Source organism: Chrysochloris asiatica, unplaced genomic scaffold (assembly GCF_000296735.1).
Source record: "Chrysochloris asiatica unplaced genomic scaffold, ChrAsi1.0 scaffold00043, whole genome shotgun sequence".
Lineage (NCBI taxonomy): Eukaryota > Metazoa > Chordata > Mammalia > Afrosoricida > Chrysochloridae > Chrysochloris > Chrysochloris asiatica.
Window position 1 is genome coordinate 1,838,548 of NW_006408561.1, and position 15,296 is coordinate 1,853,843.

Here is a 15,296-nt window from a genome sequence, read left to right on the forward strand (position 1 = left end):
TGTCCAGCTTTCACATCCATATGAGGTTATTGGAAATACCATGGCTTGGTTCAGGCATACCTTAGTCCTCAAGCTGACATCTTTGCTTTTCAACACTTTAAAAAAAGTTCCTGTGCAGCAGATTTGCCTAATACAATACGTCATCTGATCTCTTGACTGCTGCTTCCGTGAATGTTGATAGTTGATCCAAGAAGAATGAAGTCCTTGACAACTTCTATCTTTTCTTTGTTGATAAGAATGTTGTTTATTGGTCCAGTGGTGAGGAGTTTTGTTTTCTTTATATTGAGATGCAATCCATACCAAAGCTGTGCTCTTTTATCTTCATCAGTAAATGTTTCAAGTAAATGTTCTCCTGGTGTATATGATCTGGAAACAGGCTTCCCTTTTCACGTGTAATGCCTAGCATCTGATTTTGGCTCTTGTCCAGATGGTGGGGTACCATGGGGTATGCTTGTAGCTTGGTTATATGGGCACAGTTGCTGTCTCCTGTTGAGTAAGGTAGGGGGAGAAAGCTTGCACCCCTGGGACAAGAGTGAGGCCAAAAGGACCAAAGACAGACATACTATAAAAGCAGAGACAGAAACCACCAATCAAAAACAAAAATAAAATTGTGATTGACACTGTCCACTGGCCTTTGCTTTGCAAAGTGTCCCGCATAGGTAAACTATGGGGCTGGTTCTCAGGGTCAAAACGTCATAAGAAGCTGGCTGCGGGTTTTATCTCTGTGCCATTGGAGAACTGTGGGTGCAATGCTGGACCCTTTTGGAGGTGTGCTCCACCTGCCTGAAGGCATCTGGGCTGTATAGTGAGGACGCGTTCAGGTTGAAGAGGAGAGATATGTGAAAAATGAAAGATGAAAAATCAGTCACACCTCTCCCTTCAGATGTGCCACTCAGCGGCTTCTAGCTCTGGGTCACTGCCTCTGCTTGGCTGTGGCCCCACCCTCCATCCTGAGGACTTCCTGGCTGCCGACTGCTGCGGCTGGATCAATCCAAAAATCACTGTATTTTGCTTCTACAGGCAGATTTTGGGCATGGGAGACTGGATCCTAGAACCTTAAACAAGGTCCAAAGCTCCGTAGTTTTTCTGTGGACCACTCTCTCTCTGCTTTTTTGGGGGTAGTTTTGGCAGAGAAATTTTCACTGTCTGTCTCTGCTTTCCCACCCGGAAACCAGAAGGCTTGAGTTTTTTCTTTAGTGCCCCCAGCTTCAGAAATGCTAAGTGTGTTCTTCCCATTTGGTTTTCTGAATCCAGATCTTTACAAATTTGTTGTAATATTTGGCTTTATCTTCTCGAGCTGACTTTTGAAATTTTCTGTTTAGCTCTTGGACCTAATTTCTTCCATTTGCTTTAGCATCTCTCTGCTGGAGAGCAAGTTTCAGTGTCTCTTCTGACATCCATTTTGACCTTTCCTTCTTTCTTGTCTTCTTAATGACTTTTTGCTTTCTTCATGTATAATGTTCTTTATGTCATCCCACAACTCTTCTAGTCTTCAGTCTTTAGTGTTTAATGTATCAAATCTGTTCTTCAATTGAGGGTCAACTATGTGCCAAGTAGTGAACTTGTGGAAGGAAATAGGAGAGGATTAACCATCTTGTAAGTGGTTCATTCTTCATATAAGTATTTGTTATGTGCTTATAATTTCGTCTTTAATAAAGTGAAATTCTTTAGCGATGGAATGAATATAAAGAAAGTCTTGCCAGAAGGAAGAATCCCTGGTGGAGAGGTTTCCTTCTGAGCTTCCAAGAGTTGTTTTGTACCTGTGGGTCATGAAAATTCCCTCAAGAGGGCTATATGGACTTCCACTTTTCAAAGACATTGTGCTGAGAATGTACATAAAACATATGCCATCCCAATGGTTTTTACATATGCAATTCAGTAACATTGATTACATTTTTTAAGTTATGCACCCATTTGCATGATCCTTTTCCAAATTATTCTACCATCATGAATGTATACTTGACGCTTCCTAAACATTAACTCTCCTTTCTCCCCTCCCTCTCACTGACATCAAGTTAATTCTGACTCAAAGACACTATAGGATAGAGTAAAATGGGTCTTTTAGATTTCTGCCACTGTAAAAAAAAATTAAAAAAATTTTTTTTTATTGTGAATTGAGTGATAGTTACATGGGAGAACATTGGTTTTATACCATAATTTCATTGCAATGATTACAATCTCCTCTGTGCATCATCATTCAATAGTATTTGCTTCTAGTCCCTCTGTTGTTTTTGTTTGTTTTGTTTTGTTTTGTTTTTTGAGGGAGGGGGATGTACACAAAAACATTCAGTAATATATAATCATTTAAACAACCAAAGGGCACATTCTGCAAGCCTGCCTCCTGGCCACCAGCACTCAGTCTCTCTCTTTTCATGAGTCCAAAGTTCTCAGCTGCTCTCTCTCTCCATGTCATCATGTCTGCTTCCATCTCTGGTGCCACTGCTTCTCTGAATAGGGTCCCGCATTCCGCTCACGCTGTACTCCCTTGATGTCCTAGGGTCCTCTGTTCCTGTAATGTAAGATTAACTACTTGCCCATTTATGTTGCAAAACTTCTACCTTTACAGTTGTCATAATTGCAATTAATTTTAACAATTATTCACTATTGAACCATAAGAATCTTATCCCTATCTCATTTCACCAGACCCAGCTAGACAAGATGAAAACTATTAGGTGGGGACTCTACCTTCCTCTGCACTCTGAAACTAAACTCTCTCTTGAAAACTTGTAAGCCAACCACTTCATACTTTATTGTCCCCTCATTTTAGATAGTCACTATCTAAGTTGCCCATTCCTATCTACCCTGTATACAGAGGGGATAGGATTGATACTTAATGTGAAGTTTCCTTCCCTCTCAGTTGGTATTTTGAGTTACTACATCCGTAAGTATAGGTCAAGTTTATCAAATTATAGCCATTTATACTTGTTTCACTGTAAATTTTTATGAAAGCAAACAACCTCATTTTCTCCTGCAGAAAGACTGGTAGGTTTGAAATATTATCCTTACAGTTAACCCATGGTACCAGTAGGGCTCCATATATCTATATTTATATTATATTTTGTTCAGTTTTTTAAATCTGTTATGAATATCTTGATTGTTTCTACCTATTGGCTACTGTGGAAAATACTTCAATGACACTGGTGTCCAAGGGCTTCCACATCTACTTGAACTATAAAAAGTTGAATAAGAAAAAAAAACTTTTAAGCAAGATTGTCAGGGAATACTTAAAGCTATTATGGGCAATTTCAGGTGTATTTTGCAAACATCTATAATACAACTTGGAGTCCTGGTGTGCTGTGGGTTAATGCACCAGACTGTAAAGCCATTTGAACTGCAAGGTCAGCAGTTGAAGCTTACCAGCTGCTCCTATACAGGGTCGCTGTGGGTCAGAACCAGCTCGACGGCATTTAACAACAACAACATAATACAATTTAGAAGAGTATATTTATATGGAAATATCTGACATTTATTCAGGCACAGGGACAAGAGAAAAGGGACTTTTGCTGTGCAGATTTTCTTAATCAAACTTGGGGAAGAGGAGATATATAAATAAATAATTAAAAAATTTTTTGTAGGGCACATGACAGTAGAGATAAAGAACTATATTGCATTAGGTGCAAAGAATTCATATCTACTAATTACAAAAAGCTCCTTCAAAGATGCCACTGGATTTCTCATCCATCTCATGAGGTCAAGAAATATCCATATGCTGATGACACCAAGTCCCTACTAGGCAACTGAGAACCCCATTTCTACTTCTGTATTGAACATTTCTTCCTGGTAATTTTGCAGGTATGTTGCAGTCATGTTCTGTCCACTTTACAAATTTAAAAATAAAAATAGCAATTTCATTCTATCAAAAAGTTTAATGACTCATCTCTCCATCAAATTGTGATTGAATTTCTTTCCTTTAAAATCCACTGCACCTCCACCTCTATGATGCTTAGATAATATAGAATGAAATGAGAAGAAATTATCTTCAGCTCACTTTGCCATCACAATATTCTTTAAGTTTGATCAAATGTGAAACGTTATTCATACATGTTATTAAGAATCTCAGCAAGAAGGTTTTTATAAATTTCCTATCATTTTGGGTGATTGCTTTTAATATTCTGGAAAGATTTTGATAGAGTAAATATTTCACTATTTTAAAAGCTGGCAAAAGCTCTTGATCATAAAGAAAACAATATCTGTAACTCCATGATTCTAAAGCTAGGCTTAAAATTTTAATCTTATCCTTAATTTATTTTAGTCACTGAGCATTCATTTTGTTCATCCAGTTAAAAATTGATTTTGGATAGAATTATTCTTCCAAGGAGACCAAAACAGAGTAGATAAGCTAGATTCTTCCAGTGCATAAGTGCTTTCCTATGAATATATTAACCCTCACAATCTGTACAAATGCTTTCTATAAGGGCTTCTTAATATTCATGGACAATGATAAAAATTATACTGACTAACCGTTATGTGCTTTTTATAGGTTACAAAAGCACTTTTATATGCATCCTCTCACTTTGTCTTCATAGAAGTCCTGTGAAATAGGTGTTATTTTCATTAATCCCATGCTCTAAATGAAGAAATAAAGGCAGGAAGAGTTTAAGGGACTTGCCCAATGTCACTGAGTAAGAACCCAGATCCAATACAAGTTTGATAACTACAAACTACGAACCTTTTCCACTAGCCTGCACATCTCCTCTCTCTCATTGTACCATGAGCTCACCAGTCTTTAGGGTTCTCAGAACTGACATAAAAATATCACTTATGATTGTTCTTGTTAGGTGTCATCAAGTCAGTACTGACTCTTAGTGACCCTATGCACAACAGAATGAAACCCTGTCCGGTCCCATGCCAACCTCACAATGCTACGTCAGAGCCCATTGCTACTGCCATTGTGCCAATACATCTCAGTGGGTTTTTTCTACCAAACATGATATCCTTTTCCAGGGGCTGCTCCCTCCTGATAATATGTCCAAAGCATGAGAGACGAAATTTGGCTATCCTGGTTTCCAAGGACCGTTCTGGCTGTACTTCATCCAACACAGATTGGTTTGTTCTTTGTGCATTTGTGATAGCCTCCAAAGATGTCTCACATGCAGAAGTTGGCTCTTGTCATTTATATGTGACAAGAATTGTGGTTATTATTTTTTAGGGAGTGAATTTTCAGAATACACCAACTCAGTTACATTGGGGGAATCTCAGTCATTCCAGGATACATTTATTTCTTTTATTTTCTCAATCAATTCAAAGTTTTGTTCAATGTCTTTCTCATAGAGATTGCTTCTGAATTTCTAGAGGCTTTGCAAATTCAGGACCTTTAGGAGTCCTGGGGAGTCTTGGTGTGGCACTGTGGGTTAATGTGTTAAATCGCAAGGTCAACAGGTCAAACTTACCAGCTGCTCCTCGGAAACCCTATACAAGGTTGTAATGAGTCGAAACTGACTTGATGGCACTTAGCAACAACAACAGAAGTCCTGGTGTGGTGCTGCTGGATAAACACTAGACCACAAGGTTGGTTTGATCCTCAAGGTCAGTGGTTCAAACTCACCAGCTGCTCTTAGGAAATCTTACACAAGGTTGCAATGAGTTGGGAATGACTCAATGGCACTTAGCAAAAACAGCAGAGAGTGTGTAGGGGGAGTGCAGTAGCTCTGTTGGATAAGCACTAGACTATGAACCACAAGGTCAGACCATCAGCTTCATAGGAAAAAGATGAGGATTTCTGCTCCCTCAAGATTTTTTACAGACTTGGAAATCCTATACAGGGTTGCCATAAATCAGAACGGACTCCATGACACTTAAAAACAGAGAGGAGCATGTAACAAAGCATCAGGCTTACAAATCTTACTTGGCCAGGCTGGCATTTTCTGAGCAGTTCATTTTCCCATGTGGTCCCCAAACAGCATTATATCTCTACACTGGCATTTTTTTAAAAAAAGTTTTTATTGTGAATTGAGTGATAGTTAATGTGGGAGAACATCAGCTTTACATTCATCCTATTGTATTTCATTTCATTTCAATGAATACAACCCCCTCCATGAATCATCATTCAACAGCGTTTGCTTCCATTCCCTCTGTTTTTTATTGGGTGCATACCGGAGCACTCAGGAATATATAACCATTCAAACAACCAAAGGGCATACTCTGCAAGCCTGCTCACCAGCCATCAGCACACAGTCCCTCTCCCTCCTTGAGTCCAGAGTCCTCAGCTGCTCCCTCTCTCCATGACATCATCTCTGCCTCCATTTCTGGTGTCACTACTTCTCTGGATAGGGTCCCACACTCTGCTCTTCTCCCTTGAGGGTCCCAAGGTCCTCTGCTCCTGGACTGTAAGATCAACTACTCCTCTCCTTTTGTTACAAACATCTACCTTTACATTTGTAACATTCACAATCAGTCTTGATAGCAATTATTTACTACTGAACCACAAGAGTGTTATCCTCATCTCTTTCATCAGCCCTGTCTAGACAGACTGGAAACCACTCAGTGGAGATTCTACTTCCCCCATGCACCCTCTGAAACTAGACTCTCTCTTGAAAACTTGTAAGCCAGTCACTTCATGCCTTCGTAGCCCCTTCATTTTGGGTAGTAAATGTCTAAGTTGCCCATCTCTGTCAACCCTGTGTACAGAGGGTGTGGGAATGATCCTTGCTGTAAAGATGTGTTCCCTCTTTTAAGCTACTACATCCATAAATATAGGTCAAGTTCATTAAATTGTAGCAGATTATACTTTTTTTCCTCTTCTTTCTTCCTCTAGTAGAGTTCTGATCATCCAGCCATTGAAGCTAGGTCAAATGGATACTATCTGCAAGTATGGGCATTCTTGTGCATCTCCCCTCACTTCATATCAGCTGGATGCTTCACTTTCTGCTCTAGTCCTCTGTGGCTATGTCCCTGTCCATGGGCTCAGGAGTCCCCAGGTCTTGCTATACTGCTGGCCAACCAGGTCTCAATCCAGGTTTATAGGTGTCTATTGAACGTGGTCGGACTTAGCCCACAGCTTCATTGCTGTTTTCCCCCCACTTCCCCTTATTGGTAGACCAGCATAGTCACCAGCAAGATTACATACCTGCTTGTCTACACTGGCATTTGCTGAGTTGACTAGGCTCTCATCTGACCTCTGGTAATCTCCTCCTCTGGCATTTGGTACAGTGTCCGCTTTGTTCTTACCACAAGGAGGTCTGCTAGCTTTTGGTGCTATGTCTTCCTGGCTCTTGGTCATGTGGGGAAAAGGCCTCCTGCTCCTTAGGTTCTGTGTTTAACTCTGCAGAAATTTCTATGCACCTGCTCATCAGTTCTGCAAAGCAGGGCGGCTGCTCTATAAAGACTTTCCCCTTTCCAAGTTGCATCTGGGAAGGATGCTGCCTTTCCTACCTTGTATTTCCTTCCCCTCCCACAGTCTTCCCTTAGAGGCTCTGCCTAGGTTGTAGGGTGGGAGTGGTAGCCTGCAGGACTCTTTCTCAGGAATGCTCACTGCTGGCCTTCTGTCTTGCTTCCCCTAACATTCCGTTCCATCCTTCCGTCCAGAGATTAAAAAAAAATTCTAGATGCCTATGATTGTTTAATTCAATTTAATTGTTACTTAAGTATTAATCACCTATTTGTCAATTAATTTCCTATTCCTACTTTTCCCCTCTTATTTAGAGACAACCAATTCAACTTATTTAATGTGCACATTTCCCTTCATGTCTTCTTAAAAATGTGTTTTTGTACATATATTTCATTTACTTTTTATCATTAATGACATATAATATTAATTAGTGATAATAGTGTTGTTAGTGTTGAGTGCTGTTGAGTTCACTTCAACTCATAACAACCTCATGTAGCAGGGTAGGATTGTCCCATAGTGTTTTCTTAATTGCAGTCTTTATGGGAACAGATCACCTCATCTTTCTTTTGTGGAACTGCTATGTAGGCTTAAATTGTCAACCATTTCATCTGGATAATAATGTAACACCCAATATTATTAAGATATTATCTCTTTTCTTTATGTGTTTTATCCTTCTAGTAGGTAGGAACTGATGGGGGATTGGCAAGAAAAGTAGATTGTTTTAATTTGCCTATACACATCTGAAATATTCTGTTTTTGTTTATTTGGATTATTTATTAATTTTTCATCAGATACTGAGGACTTCATATGAACTGCACACTGTGCCTAAGTATCAGGGTCACAAAGGTGACAAAACAAACACCAGCTTAGCTTTTAGGCAACTTCTGTAGTCTTGAGGGTTTCAATAAAGTTGGGTGTTATGTTAACATGCCTGTGAGAAAAGATGCATGCCTGTCCCAAATCACACTTCAGGATGTGAGAGGGGAGCCAGGACAGTGTGACCTAGCTTAGGCTGAGGTGAGATGTTACCGGTTCAGTATCTGTAGGCCCCTTGGCTGTAGACTCCCTGTAAACCAGTTCTATAGGTGCTGCTATTGCCAGATAGGGAAGCTGACAGTCTGCAATGACTCAGTCTACTGCCGTTGCTTTCGTGAAAGAAAAACACTCTAAGAAAATCACTACAAAACCTGAAAAGGTGTATTATAGATCAAAATTCCTCACTACAATCAGATAGTATAGATAGTAAACCAAAAACTTAAAAAAAAAACAAGAAACTCTGGGCAATTCTGTGACTGTGAATTACATTCTAAGCCTAATTACGAGTGTGGTGTTTTTTGAGCACTGAGATAGTTAACCATTTTGGGTGCTGTTTTTGTCTGCCAATACCACAAAAGTGAGCACATGGCTTCTCTGTCTCCTTTAAGGTTAATTTTCAGCACCAAGATGGCCAGGCTAGAGAGGGAAAGTCCCTGTAGAAACAAAACACGTACATACTTACAACTTCATATATCTAGGGGACAGGACTGGAACCAGAGTATATATGGAAGCCGTGATGTCAATGAGAGGTGGTGAAAAGAGGCTAAAACTGCTTCATCTTCAAGTCACTCTAGCTTCAGTCCGCTAGTCTTGTAAAGAATGTCTTCTTCACTACTCAGTCTCCTAGATCCAGAGTATTTCTACAGTACCTGACCCTATATGTCTCTTCCCAACATTCAGCCAAAACTCAAGAGACACATGGTAAGCCACACCTTGCAGAAATCATACTTATTTCTGCTCTCACCCTAGTAGGTTTTACCTTATCTTAGAAAATGGAGATGCAGAGGCCTTAGTCTATGAGATTTGATATGCATAAAACTCAATCTTTAGATAATTTTCAGATATGATACTCTTGTAAGAACATATAGTCTTTATCTGGGATTGCAGGGTGGTTCCTATAATACGTTTTCAAATTTCTTGAGAAGTACCATTGTGAGACCAGCTGGGTCAGGAGTTTATGGTTATGGTCTGATCTTTGTGTTAACTGTGTTAGTTATACATCAGCAATAATATCCTCCATAGCTAACTGAATCACCTCACCATTTCTTAAAATATTTTTATTTTAGCTTTTATTTTTAATTAGAGGGGTAGAGCAATACAGGTGTATCAACAGATGTGTACAAAAAGAGTTAAAGGTAGTTTTGTGGGGTTTTTTTTTGTTTTTGTTTTTTTTTTTCTGTTTAGTGTCTTTAATAGCTAAGGTGGGAATCCTTTGCTGCCTCCCTGCCTCTGCTCCTCCACACTTGTAACTGTAGAAGTTTTTATTAAAGTTTATAAAAATTTCTGTATAAATGGTACAAACTGATAAATAGTGATTACATGTAAAACAATCTTTTCTTTGAAAGTTATAGATAGAAGTAGTTATAGGGAAAGGCTGGACGAATGTTAAGAGAGGTTTCTGAAAATAACATAATTAGGGTATTGCAACAACATAATTAGGGTATTACATCTGAAAGGAAGATGTATGCATATACAAGTATATGTGTAGACATTTGCTGCAGTGGCAGAATGAATTATGGGAGACAGATCTGGATAAAGAAGATATGAAAGAGGTATGTGAGGAGGGGTGTGTGTATGTGTGTGTGTGTGAATGAGGGCAAGGTGCTGTAGGGAGCAAGAGTGAAAATGAAGAAAGGTTGATATGAGAATTGAAGTCTAAATCATACTTGGTGGGGGGATCCTATAAGAAGCGTAATATAGTGGACATTTCAATTCATTGTTTATAATTTGTTGTGGAAGAATGTGGAAATAAAAAGGCATGCACTTGGGAAGGGAATCAACTAGGGGAGAATAAGTTACCACAGTGAGAGTACAGTTATTTGTTTTTTTTCTGTTTGAAGCACTACTGCAGGCCTCGTTGGCATAAAACCTGTGACCTAGACTCTAAAGCCATTGTAGCCCATTAGCAACCTTTTCAGTCATTTTGTTAAAGAATGAAAATCTGAAGGACAAATGAACATGATCCAGAATAGCCTGGAACTATGAACTGAATGGGAAACCTAATGAAAAACCTGACCTGTTGAAATGAAAGAGCAGGTGCCTCGTGTTTTTCTCCAAGAGTTTCACGTTTGGCATGAGTAATGTGAGTGGAGTCTGGATAAATTGTTTTGCTAATGTTTCTGAGTTCTCGTCTACACAATTTAAAATAATTTTACTTCCTTTCATTCCATCCCTACTCTTCCATCCTGAGTTTTAAGTTTTGCAAATATTATTCATAAATATGCAGTTTTTAGCAGTTCCATTTCTAGGATTTTATCTTATTGACAAACTCACACATGCAGACAAGTAGATAATGGGAAAAACAAAAGGATAGCAAAAAGCAGCAAAAGAAAGGAAACTGTGTTAATGCTCATTGTCAGGGTAGTTAGCATCTACAAATAAAAGGATGATACTTAGAAAATTATACTGTGCAGTTTTTTGTTTTTTTTTTTTTGAGGCCATAAACCTCTCCAGTTAGTTGGAGGAACCCATCTGCCTGGACAGGGAGCACAATCAGATTCAGGCATGCAAAATAGGGTCGTGCAGCAGCCATGAAAGCCTATTGTCTGGAGAGATGATTTTCCAAATGTTATTTTCCCCCTCCTGTAGCAGGAGTCCTGGTGTGGAGCTGTGGGTTAATGCGCCAGACTGCAAAGCCATTTGAACTGCAAGGTTGACAGTTCAAGCTCACCAGCTGCTACTCGGAAACCCTACACAGGGTTGCTATGGGTCAGAACTCGACGGCACTTCACACCACCACCAACAACATAGTATAGGGAGGAAACAGATGATATACTCTTGCCTGTGACCACAAGTGGGAGCATGGTGGCTCTAGAAGATAAGCGTTGGACTGCAAACCACAGGGAGGTGATTCAAGCCCGCCAGCCACTCCACGGGAGGCTTTCTCCTCCAGCAGAGATTTATAGCCTCGGAAACCCTATACAGAGTGACCACGAATTGGAACCGACTTAACAGCTTTTAACAACAATGAACCGCAAAACCATACGGTTTTCTTCCATAGCTTTACTGGTAGAAGGAGCCTCTAAAACAAAGGAAATAAGAGAAAAGCCCGATTCTTTTTAATCTTGAAAGAGTTGGGGAAGAAGGAAAGGAAGAAAGTCAGTGGAATAAAATAGTGTGCGTGCAAGTTCTCTCCTTTCCTGGTTTTGGCCAGTAGGGAGCAAAATGTCAGGTAAGGAGTTCAGACAAGGAGGACAGAGATTCCTCTGCTTCCCCTCCCCCTGTAGGATTTGAAATCAGATCTCCTGGAGGTTTTGCCCTTGTCCACCTGGGTGTGGACACATCCCCTTGGTAGCACATGTTCAATCTCTACATGGTTCAGGCAAACTGCAAAGGGAACTGGAGGGTTTTGTTTTTGTTTCTCTATAAGAATCCTTAGGTGAAAGCAGATTTCATGCCATTATTCTTATCTAAAAGGAGCTCTGGTAGCATAGTGGTTATGAATCGGGCTGCTAATCTCACGGTCAGCAGTTCGAAACTAGCAGCTGTTCCGCGGGAGAAAGATGAGGCTTTCTGCTCTGGTAAAGATTTACAGCCTCGGAAACCCTGTACAGGGTCGCTATGAGTCAGAACCGACTCCACGGCACATAACAACAACAATTCTTATCTAAAAGGATTGTGCCCCATGGCTAATGAAGCTGAGTTTGGACAACTGATGTTGACTTTCAGATGGAAACAGCAAAAGATGCAGTCTTCCTTGGTGACTGTCAAAGCTTTTCTGTTGTAATTCGCTGCTCCCGTGAATAATGGGATCAGACCATTGGGATCTATATGGAGTTTTAATTGCCTGATTTTCAGAAGTAGATTGCCAGGCCTTTTTTCCTACTCCATCTTACTCTGGATCTCCACTGCAACCCATTCAGCATCGTAGGATCGTGCGAGCCTTCAACTGGTAGGTGAGTGGTGGCTGCTCATGGGATACCTTGGCCAGGAATCAAACCCAAGTCTTCTTCATGAAAGGTGAGAATTCTACCACTAAATCACCATTGCCCCCTCACCTCCACCCCAAGCCTCTTTACCTGCAAGTAGAAGGATTCAAAAAGAAATATGGGAAAATTACTTCCCTTTATCATGTTTGTTACGCAGGAAAGATGCAGAAGAGATTCCTTCCTCTCAGCTTTGAATTTGTTGTGATGGAGCATAGTCCTAGGTGGGGCTCCTCAAAACCCTTAAGTAACTATAGTAAGATCTCACTGTAGCAGAAGTATCTACAAATAAAGGGATGATAGTTCGAAAATTATTACTGTGCTTTTTTCTCTCTCTCTTTTTCTGAGTCCACTAATTCTGTGTTGTTGTTTTTTTTCTTCTGAGTCCAAGATAAGTCACCAATTAGAAAATTTCAATATTTAGAGAATCAGTATTCTAAGGAACTAATAGGTTTTCACTGTTGTAGGGTAAAAGTTTAAGAGTCTTTTAAAATTAAGTAAAGAGGTTATTGAGCTTTGCTTATTTTAACTTTTTAAAAAATTTTTACATTGTAAGAACATCAAGTATTCCAAAGCATGGAGGTGGCGGTAGTAGTTGTGTGCCATAGAGTTGATTCCAACTCTGAATAGTGTTTCTGAGGCTATAAATCTCTATGGGCACAGAAAGCCTTATTTTTCTCCCATGAAGCAGCTGGTATATTAGAACTGATGAACTTAGGGTTAACAGCCCAACTCGTAACCACTACGCTTCCCGGGTTACTTACAGTATGGAGGTAGAGGTGTATATTTACATAGTAAATTTACATAGAATTCTTAAATTCAATCATGAGTTAAAAAAAGAAGGACAGGACAGGAATGGCCCCCAGCTCCCAAGACCATGTAGCTCCAGTAAGCTTCTAAAGGGCTCCTCCCAACTAAATGAAAACCTTTCAAGCAGAAGAAAATGTCATACCATCTTATGCTGTTGTTGTTAAATGCCCTTGAGTTGGTTCTGATGCATAGTGACTATGTATAGGGTTTCCAAGGAGCAGCTGGTGGGTTTGAATCACCAAGCTTGCACTTAGCAGTCCAGCGCTTATTCTACAGCACCACCCCAGGACTTTATCACCTTATAGTAGCTATCAGAAATTGGCTGGATGCCCCATCCAATACATAAAAGGAACTATAAATAAGTTCTTTCTATTGTAAAAAAAATCTAAGAAGAGGAAACATAGAAATCACAATGAAACATACCTGAGATGAAATGGGGACGGTTGCATGGTTACAGTCATAAAGTGGGGGCATGATCACAAGCATTCTCAATAAACATCTCTGAGAGGTTTCATTTTACATTCTTGTTTGTAGCAAAGGCAAACAGCCAGGTACAAATACCCTCCATTAAACCCTTATATATTTGTGGGTATACCCCTACTGTCCCTCCTATACCCCTTCAGTCTACATATCTGTCCATGTACCTACCTGGAAAACATTGCTGTTGCAAGGTTGTGTATGTTGAAAGATTTATCAACTATTACCTTTACCCTTGTATGTCTTTACCTGTCTTCATAATTCTTCTGCCAACATCTCTCTTGTGTGTTGCCCTCCCCATCACTCAAATTAGTGAATTTCTCTCTCCCTTCCCTCTCACCCATGGTAACCATTAAAGAATTTGTTTTAGTATGAAGACCTTTCCTTGCATTTTTACAACAGTGGTCTCATACAATATTTGTCCTTTTGTCATTGACTAATTTCATTCAGCATAATGTCTTCCCAGTTCATGCATGTTATGAGGTATTTCACAGCTTCATCGTTAGTCTTCAAGGTTTTATAGTATTCCATTGTGTGTATGTACCAAAGTTTGTCTTTTTATTCTTTCACTGATGGGCATTTAGGCTCTGTCCATCATTTTGCTATTGTGAATAGCAACGTACATGTGTATGAATGTATCTACTCATGTCATGGCTATTATTTATTGGGATGGCACTGTGGGTTAATGCGCTGGACTGCAAAGTTGGTTAGAACCAACCACAAGGTCGGTGGTTCAAGCTCACCAGTCGCTCCTCGGAAACCCTATACATAGTCACTATAGGTCAGAACTGACTCAATGGCATTAAACAACAACATGTAGCAAGTAAAGGAATTGCTGGGTCATATGATATTGCTCTTTCTAACTTTTTAAGGAAGAACTATACGGTTTTCTAAAATGGCTGCACCATTTTACAGTCCCACTAACAATGTAGGAGGATTCAGTCTCTTCACACCCTTGCCAGCATTTGTTGTTTTCTATTTTTTGGAACTTTGCTATTAATGTTGCAGTGAGATGATATCTCAGTGTTGTTTTGATTTGCACTGTGGTGCTGTAGGTTAATGTGTTGGACTGCAAAGTTGGTTTGAACAATAATGTCACCAGTTCAAGCTCACCATCCACTCCTTGGAAACCCTTTACAGGGTCACTATGAGTCAGAACTGACTCCACAGCGCTTATCAACAACAACAACAACAATGGTAATGATTCTGAACATTTCTTTATATGTTTGCTGGCTGCCTGAATATCTTCCTTGGTGAAGTGTTTCTTCATGTTCTGTCCCTATTTTTTAATTGTTTGTCTATTTCTTGTAGAGGTGTTTTTGTCCATAAATTTTAGAGATTAGTCTGTTGTCTGATTTGTAATTGCAAAACTTTTTCCCTAGTTTTTATTTTTTTATTTTTATCTTTGCTCTTTTAGCTAAATCTTTTGATGCACACGTGTCTGATTTTTAGGAGGCCCCAGTCACCTATTTTGTATTTTACTGTTCATATACTATGTTTGACAGTATATTTATGCCATGTATTAAAGCCCCTAAATTTGTCTCACAAACTAAGCTTGTCTACCTAGTCCTCAGTTTTGAGGATTAATGTGCACCTAATCCAAGCCATGGTACTTTCAATAGCCCCATATGCATGTGAAAATTGGACAGTGAATAAGGAAGACCATAAAAGAATTGATGCATTTGAGTTATGGTGTTAGAGGAGAATATTTAAAGTACCAT

General features: G+C 39.5%; 1 pseudogene; it reads right to left on the minus strand.

Annotated features, from left to right (window-relative positions):
• LOC102821268 overlaps positions 1–7,219 on the minus strand; it is an 89,450-nt pseudogene extending 82,231 nt beyond the window's left edge.
• Between the last annotated feature and the right edge of the window lie 8,077 nt (positions 7,220–15,296).